The 8,928-nt window shown below is 45.5% G+C and overlaps 1 long non-coding RNA gene across 1 annotated transcript; it reads left to right on the forward strand.

The window, feature by feature from the left end:
• Window positions 1-548: 548 nt before the first annotated feature.
• LOC132596997 (uncharacterized) lies at window positions 549-5,464 on the forward strand. The gene is made up of 3 exons (XR_009563279.1): window positions 549-679; window positions 3,105-4,359; window positions 5,260-5,464. It is a non-coding gene; the product is annotated as an uncharacterized lncRNA (long non-coding RNA).
• The last annotated feature ends 3,464 nt before the right edge of the window (window positions 5,465-8,928 follow it).

An 8,928-nucleotide genomic window follows, 5' to 3' on the forward strand; every position in this document is an offset into this window, starting at 1 on the left:
GCAGATGCGACTGTGGCCCTTGAGGGGCTTCCATTCCACTTAGGATGTTGATAAGAGCATGGATTCTGAAGCCAAACTGCCTGGGTTTGAATCTGGGCCCTGACACTTTACATACACTGTTGTGTGTCTCTGGGCAACGTAGTTTAAGTTGTCTGTGCCTCCATTCCTCTTCTGTAGAAGGGTATAAAAACAGTACCTGCCATGTAGGGTCACTGTGAGGACTCAGTGATTGAATACATAACCAGGCTTCGAACAGAGTTGGACACATAGACTGCACTGTAAGAGGGTTAGCTGTTATTACTTGGAGAGAGAAGACCCATGTCAGAAGTCACAACCCATAAGGAAAGGCCATCTGTGAGGCTGTGCAGAGAGATTGCTTTGGAGTTGGAGAAAAACCAGGGCTCTGTGGGGTTGATGTAGGCAGGATAGGCTTCGAGGGAGAGGTGGGGACCTCAAGGTTCTGAGTCAGGACCTTGAGGCGTGGTCTCTTCTGACCCTTTTCCTCTAACAGAAGCTGACCACCCATGACTATGGGCCGCCACCCCGCAGAAGGGCCTCCAGCATCTTTTCCCAAGGCTTTGATGAAAGGCGGGGATCCCTCCCCCAGCCATGCACTCTGCCGCTCACCTCCCGACCTGGTCTTTTGGCTTCATCTTTGATTCACGTGGTGTTGAAACAGGTGAGAGATTTCAGTTTGGGTCAACAAACTTTCCAACAGGTCTATTCTGAGGAAGGAGCTGGGGCAAAGAAAGTGAGCATCAAATCATATTAAATATTGCCCTGAGGGAGCTCCCCAGTCTGGTGGCAGACAAGGCAACAGTTTTCGAAGTCAGTGTGTTGAGAGTGGCTGTGCTGGAGGAGGAAAAGGACGGTTTGGCCCAGGGGCAAGACTCAGCAGCTCTTAAAGGGTGTCTTCAAAGGAAGCACCAGGGCCGGGGGGCCTCAAAGTGGGGCGCAGGGGAAATGGCTGTCCAGACAGAAGGCAGCGCTTGAAGTTCGGTTTGGATCCCCAAACTCTCTGCCAATGCCAGTTGGGACTTTCTTTTTGTCTCCCTCTTCTTCCAGCTGCTCTGAAACTCCCCAGGACCTGCCCGGGGTCCAAGGAAGAGTGCCTGGAGTTCGCCTGAGCCCCCCAGCAGCTCTGCTGGGTGCATCATGGGCCTCCAGACAGGCCTACTGCAGACTGGGTGGGTGGGGTGCAGTGGAGGATGGGGCACTCTGGGCAGGAGGCCAGTAGAAGCAAATGCTGCAACAGGAAGGGGAGTAGAGCTGTGCACACAGCACCGGCTTTAAAGCCAGACCCTTCCTATCTGTTAGCTCTGTCATCTGGAGCAGGTTCTTTGCTACTCTTGAATTTTGATGACAAAATGGGCAGAATAATACCTGGTAGAGTGGTTATGAGGGTTAAGCGAGGAACATATACCTCAGGAATACCTAACAAGCCCCTACAATATGCTCGGCCAGAAGGGATTGTCGAGGTTCTAGCCCCACTCTTTCATTCTGCTGTCTGTTTTTATTTTTATTTATTTTTATTTTTATTTTTTTTTTGTGGTACGCGGGCCTCTCACTGCTGTGGCCTCTCCCGTCGCGGAGCACAGGCTCCGGACGCGCAGGCTCAGCGGCCATGGCTCACGGGCCCAGCCGCTCCGCGGATGTGGTATCCTCCCAGACCGGGGCACGAACCTGTGTCCCCCGCATCGGCAGGCGGACTCTCAACAACTGCGCCACCAGGGAAGCCCCTGCTGTCTATTTTTATAATACCGAACGGCACTTGGATCATTTGCTGTCAAAGAAATCAGGCAACTCAAAACACCTCTCTTTGAAATAGCTTTTAAAAAGAAGGCAGTGTTCGTCAAAGATGAGGCATGATGGTGTTGGTCTTTACCCCAGCAAGAGCCGAGTTGGGTTGTAGCTATACAGACTTTCTCAGAGGGTCCCACTGCCGTGGGAGGCTGGCCTCTGGCCTGGAGGAAGGGCCTGTAGGCTGGGAAGTTATATTTCCTGTTTAGATTAAGGAGGTGGCCAATTAGAGCTAATTGTGGAGAAGATTTTGTGATGTGGACATCTGTTCGGGAGATGCTATATGCAGGCCACAGAGTCATTTCACGGAGGTCACAGAACAGTCATTGGACAAGAACATTCACTCACCACCAACCTGTCCCCTTCAGTGATCTGAGTGAAATGCTCCTTATCTCAGTACCAGCACTCGCTCGACCATCCACATTCCCTATTACAGCAACTTGAATCAGTCTAGCCAGAGATGCAGAAGTTGAGCCTGAAATTGCCCAAGGAGAAGAGAGGAGAAAGAGAAAGAATAAGAATGCTATTTTTTGCTGGGCTTATGGCATAGTTTATAACATTTCTAAAGTTTGAGCTACTAATATTAAAAAGTGATAAAAATGAATGATTCAACATATAAGTAAAGAGGTGAAGAAGTAAACACTCACACATGGCTGATGGGGGTAGAAATGGGTGCCACCCCCGTGAAAGGCAATTGGCAACGTCCATCACAACTTCATCTTTTGACAAAGGAACATTTGGTGAAGTAATTCCACTTCTAAGAATTTACCCGTCAGATATTCTCACTTGTGCAAAATGACAAACGTAATGTTACTTATTCATTGCAACGTTATTCGGAAAAGATTTTAAACAACCTAAATAGCCATCGATAGAGGACTTAACAAGTAAATTACGGTGTACAATACCATGCAAACATGCAGACGTGTACGCACACGTGTGTATACTTTCTTTTTTCCTTTTTGGCCGCGCTGTGGGGCAAGTGGGACCTTAGTTCCCCCGACCAGGGATTGAACCCGCGCCCCCTGCAGTGGAAGTGCGGAGTCTTAACCACTGGACCGCCAGAGAAGTCCTGTGTATATACTTTCTATGTATGTAAACATCTCCAAGAAATGTTGTTAAGTCAAAAAAGCAAATTGCCAAACAGCGTGTATAGTATGTCACCATTTCTACATATATGTATGAACAACTCTGGAAGGATCTTGAAGAAATGAGTTACATTGGTGGCTTTTGGAGAAAGGAGCTAGGTGGCTGGGGGACAAGAGCAGAAGAGAGACTTTCACCATTTACTTTTTTTTTTTTTGCAGTACGCAGGCCTCTCACTGTTGTGGCCTCTCCCATTGCGGAGCACAGGCTCCGGACGCGCAGGCTCCGGATGCGCAGGCTCAGCGGCCATGGCTCACGGGCCCAGCCACTCCGCAGCATGTGGGATCTTCCCGGACCGGGGCACGAACCTGTGTCCCCTGCATCGGCAGGCGGACTCTCAACCACTGCACCACCAGGGAAGCCCTACTTTTTTATACAGTTTGAATTTTGAACCATGTGAATATGTAACCTACACAAGACATTAAATTAAAAAAATAGTTGTCTTATAAATGAACAGCTGTTTTCCATTGATGGATGAATGGATAAACAAAATGTGGTGTATACATACAGTGGAATATTATTCAGTCTTAAAAAGGAGTGATATTCTGACACATGCTACAACATGGATGAACCTGAAGGACATTATGCTAAGTGAAATAAGTCAGTCACAAAAAGATAAATACTGTATGAGTCAACTTATATGAGATACCTAGAGTAGTCAAAATCACAGAGACAGAAAGCAGAATGGTAGCTCTCAGGGGCTGGGGGGAGAGGGGAGTAGGGAGTTGCCATTTAATGTGTACAGAGTTTTAGTTTTGCAAGATCAAAAGTATTATAGAGATTGTGTGCACGACATGAATGCGCTCCCTGTGTTGACTATACACCTAAAAGTAAATGGTAAATGTAACGTTGTATGTATTTTACAGCCACTTGATTAGATTGATTTCATCATCCCCCTCGGATTGCAGCCAGGTAGTGTGATTTGCTGGTGGATTTCAGGGATCTACTTCTCTGTCTGGCCTTTCCCTTGGCCAGATTTTCTGATTATCTGATTGCAAATCCGGACGATCTGCTTGCTCTCTGCTTTCATTTTTAATCTGAAAAGTAGGAACACCATTTCCTAACCCTGATACCTTAAGTAGATTATTACATATATATTACAGATTATTGTCTAACCTCATTCTGTGACCTTCCCCCTACCCAGGTTTTGAAGAAAGCTACAGAGTTAGTATTCCTGCAATGCTTCAAGTCTCCTAGATTTAAATAAGGCTGAGTATAAAGGACCCTTTTGACGACTGGGCATGCCTGATTGTATGTCTTCTGAACACTATTTGTGATGGTCATTCGCACACCAAGGGGGAAGCAGGAAACAGAGATCACAGAATCCTCTGGCCAAACTGTGAAGCTGGCCTTGAAGTGCAGAAGCAGTGTCAACATCCCGAGCCCCATCAGTTCTGTGAGGAAAGTGGCAGAGAGGTGGGAAAGATGTACAAAAGGCTCATGTTTGTTCTCTCAATGCCCCTGCCAAATACCCTCATCCTGCCCCAAACTGGCAAACCACACAGTACATGCCATCCTCGTGGGCTAGGACTTGTAGGTTATAGTATACCCTGAAATTAGCATTAAAAACCCAACTGCTTACGTAAGTGCTCTTCACAGCCAGCTAACTTAATCCCTGACTAGTGTGGTGGGGAGTTGTCAAGAGAGTCTTACGTCTCCCCACACATCCTAATTAAGAGCCCCCCCATGACCCACCCACCAGCCTTCCCTCCTCAGCGCGAGGACTCAGAATGAAAGAGAGGAGTATTCTCCTCTCCTTCCTTGACCTAGATTGACCTGAGTGGGATTTTTAAGGCTGGTCCCTATTCTTTCTTTGCATACCAAGTCTGAATTCCATGGCCCGCCCTTCCCTGCCTGTCATGACTGGACGCTACCTTTCTATCCAGCCAACGTCTTACTCACTCCCACCTCATCCCCAGGACCTGGAGGGACCTTCTGATTCCCCTCTTATCCCTCTCCTGCAGAGCCAGGCAGCAGTCCAGCCTCCACCAGTCCAAATCCATCTTTTCCTCCTCTGAATTCCTATGGCATTTATAGTTAACACCCAACAATTTACTGAACCACTTAATTATATCCTCTTGGTTCTGTTCAGTGATTATGTCTTGCCTTTTAGTCTGGCCTCCTGAGTAGATATTGAACCCCAGTGAGGTAGAAATCATATTTGATACATTTTTATTATGTTCATAGAGCACATAATAATAGTAATGGTGGCCATGTATTAAGCACTTAGTGTATACCAGACACAGTACTTTATATACGCTATCTATTTAATATTCAGAATTCCTCTAATGAGGCATCATCATGGTTATTTTTCAGATGGGAAACCAATGCTCAGAGGACAAGAGCTGAGTCTAAAGTCACATCAGTGGTCTCCGAAGGCTTTAATCAAACTTTTTGACAGATATAAGAAAACTGAAGTAAAGAACATACTTTCCCAGGATCGTCCTCTTATGAAGGGAGCAAGCTGAAACCATTCCCAATGTTTCTAAGAAAATGTAAGCTCTGCTATAAAGGAAGATCCCAAGAGCAGGGACTTTTGTCTGTGTTGTTTATTGGTGTATCCCCAACCCTAAAAGAGTCTGTGGTTCACAGTAGGTGCTCAATAAAATATCTGCTGAATGAACAGATGAAATCTAATCAGCAATGCTCAGTCAAATGCCCACCAATAGAGAATGGCTAACACTATGAGAAAAATAATGTAAAAACACTCTAACTTGCTTGACTTAAGTTCACTCACTTAGGAATACTTGCACAGGACCATCTAGAAAGAGAAATGGGATGTGAGCCCAAGTGCCCAACTTGATGCCAAATTTGTCCTTTTTCTACTTGGGAGCGCTGGGGGCTTCCTATTCCTTGTCTGTTCTTCTCGTTCAGTCCTCCCTCCATTAAAGCAATTCGCCACCAAACAAAACACAAAGTCCCAAAATGATTATTGAAATTATTTAGTTCTTTTCCCCCTAGGTCGTAACCATGTAAAAGCAATAAAAACAAAACCAAGACTTTGGGGACTTATTCTCTCTTGCATGACACAACAGGTGAAAACCACCCAAGCTACACAAACGTCAACAGGCCTGGGCCCTAATTTAAGCAGGAGAGAGAAATTTGTCTCTCAGTCTCCCACAGATTCAGTCCCTTTATTGTTTTTAATAGAAAAACTTAGAAAACAAAATAAGTGCCCATCAATAGGAGTCTGGTTAAATAAATAAGTAAATGCATGAATGCAACAGAGTCCCATGTGGCCTGGCCATTAAAAATGGTAATACACCTGGCAGTATCTACTGAAGCTGAAAATACATGTACCCTATGACACAGCAATCCCACCCGTGCCTATCCCCACCAGGAGCGTGTGTATATACATCCACCAAACAACGTGCAGAAGAATGCTCACAGCAACCCTAGTCATAATAGCCCTAAGCTGGACCCAAATGTCCACTAACAGCAGACTGGGTAACGCGTAAATGTGGATGGAGAGAATGCCATAGAGCTGTGAGGGGAGGTCAACAGTGACGTGGATGAATCTGGCAAACAGAATGTGGAGTGAAAGAGGTAAGAAAGAGTCATTCTGGATGATTCCATTTATATAAAGTTCAAAAGCAGGGGCAGATAATCCTGGGATGGTGGAAGTGAGGACAGAGGTTATCTTGGAAAGGGGTGACTGCAAGGGGGCCAGAAGGGCTTCTGGAATGTTGGAAAGGTTCTGTTTCTTGATCTGGCTACTGGTTACATTGGTGTGTTCACTTCTTGAAAATTTGTGGTGTTGTACATGTTTGATTTGTGCACTTTTCTGTGTGTATGTTATATACAAAAGGAAAAACGATGCAGATCCACATTTATTGACATGGAACATGGGAAGATGTTCAGGCCCCATCACAGAGAGGATATGTATACCCCTCTGGTATATTCCATTTATGTTAATTTGTAGATATCAAGCTATAAGTACCTATATGCAAAGAAAATCACTCTAGGAAACGGTTCTCATAAATGTTAACAATGCTTACCTTTGAGTCAGATGTTGAGTTTGGTTTTTTTTTTTTTTTTTTTTTCTTTTTCGGTACGCGGGCCTCTCACTGTTGTGGCCTCTTCCATCGCGGGGCACAGGCTCCGGACGCGCAGGCTCAGCGGCCATAGCTCACGGGCCCAGCCACTCCGCGGCATGTGGGATCTTCCCAGACGGGGGCACGAACCCATGTCCCCTGCATCGGCAGGCGGACTCTCAACCACTGCGCCACCAGGGAAGCCCTGGTTTTGTTTTGACTTTTTTATACTTTTCCATATTTGTTTGCCTTTTTACACAGCACATGTATCATTTTATACTCAGAAAATGGTTTTTATTTTTTAAAAGCTCCTCCTTGATTAAAAAGAAAACTAAAACCTGCTTTTTATTTCCCCTAGAAGCAAACCAGTAAATCCCAAAGCCGACTGACCAGAGACAGGACATATGCCATGTGCCTCTAAGACACTTCTCAATTGCTTCAGTTTGTAAGCATTTCCAACAGGCTCTGGACACAGCAGCCACCATCTTTCATGTCAATGGACAGTACACACCTGGGGTAAAATCTGAGGGTGTATGAAGGGTAAATGCAGTAGAAATTTTAGGTGATCTGGTCTTCCTCCCTTTGAAGCTCAGGGCAGATGGGTCGGTTTATAAGGAAAGTAATCTCCATTTATCTTTCTTCTGCCTCTAATCCACACACTCTCCATGGTGCTACCTCTCTTGCTCCAGTTGAGGGGATTCCACCAGTTTTTTTTTCCCCTGTCCTATCTAGCCGGGGAGTGTTTCCTATTTCTTCCTCAACTCCCTTTCCCACCCATAGCCTGCTCCACATGCCCACATACTCGAAATTCTTTTAATGGGGGATAAATTACTTTCTTTTACAATGAAAGCCCAAGCTTAAAATGTAAATAACCGCGGGTGAGTTAACACATGGCCTTAATAGTCACACTAAGGTGTAAATGTCTGATATAATTTCTAAAGAGTAACATTTGCTTGGGGGATGGGCATAGAGAAAGAAAGGCCTCATTTTTGCACAGAGCCGGCCAGGTTGCTGATGGTACCTGCTTTCCCTCCACCACAGTCCCCCGGCCCCCACCCAGGCCTGTCCAGAAGATCCGAGCCACCCAGGAGCAGAAGGCAGCTGCCGTCACCCTGACCAGATCTATATCCATTCCAGACTCAGGATTACAATAATTTGGGAGAGGGTCAACCAAGTCAGAGCCCCAGATGGAAGAAGAGCTGCTTTAGTTTAAGACTCTTAACTCTTTTTCCTCAGGGCAGGAAAGGTTTGAGACAATGAAGGATGAGGCTTTCCAGGCCTGGGACACAACCTTGATCCAAAGCCTAGTCATGGCTTTAATTTTTGTAAATCAAAGCCTCAAGTTTTTCTTCAGTCTTTTTAGCTGAAGACATGTTTCCCAGGGTGCAGGAAAAAAATAAATAAAAGGTACTAAATTGGAGACTGTGTGACATCCTGTGCCACTTAAACCCTTTGCAGGCAGGCAGAAATCACTGCTTCACTAAATTCCATTTCCTAAGCTTTTTGTTTTCCCCCTCCCAACCATTGTCTTCACAAGATCATCCCATACTTGGAAAACATTTGTCTAATTATCATCACACACGATGGGCCTATTGCCAGCTGCTTTTTATTTTAACTTCAGATTCTTTCCAGGGTGTTTGTTTTTTTTTCCTTGGGGGTGGGGAACGGGAGAGAGGAGTGTGTGTCTGTTTTTGCTATTACACAGAACCGATCAGATTTCCTTTTATAATCACAATTAAACTTCCAGATCCCAACATGTGAATACTTCACGTTTAGAGGATTTGAACGCCCATTGATTTGGTCAATCTCACAAAACTTTCCAAGTCTGGAGGTGAGAAACTGATCTGTGAGGTTGAGCAAACCATTCCTGGGACACAAAGATCACAGTTGGACTCGAGGGCCCCAAGGCTGGCTCCCAACTCAGTGTTCTCCCCATGAGCTGAGACAGAGT

Source organism: Globicephala melas, chromosome 3, assembly GCF_963455315.2.
Source record: "Globicephala melas chromosome 3, mGloMel1.2, whole genome shotgun sequence".
NCBI lineage: Eukaryota > Metazoa > Chordata > Mammalia > Artiodactyla > Delphinidae > Globicephala > Globicephala melas.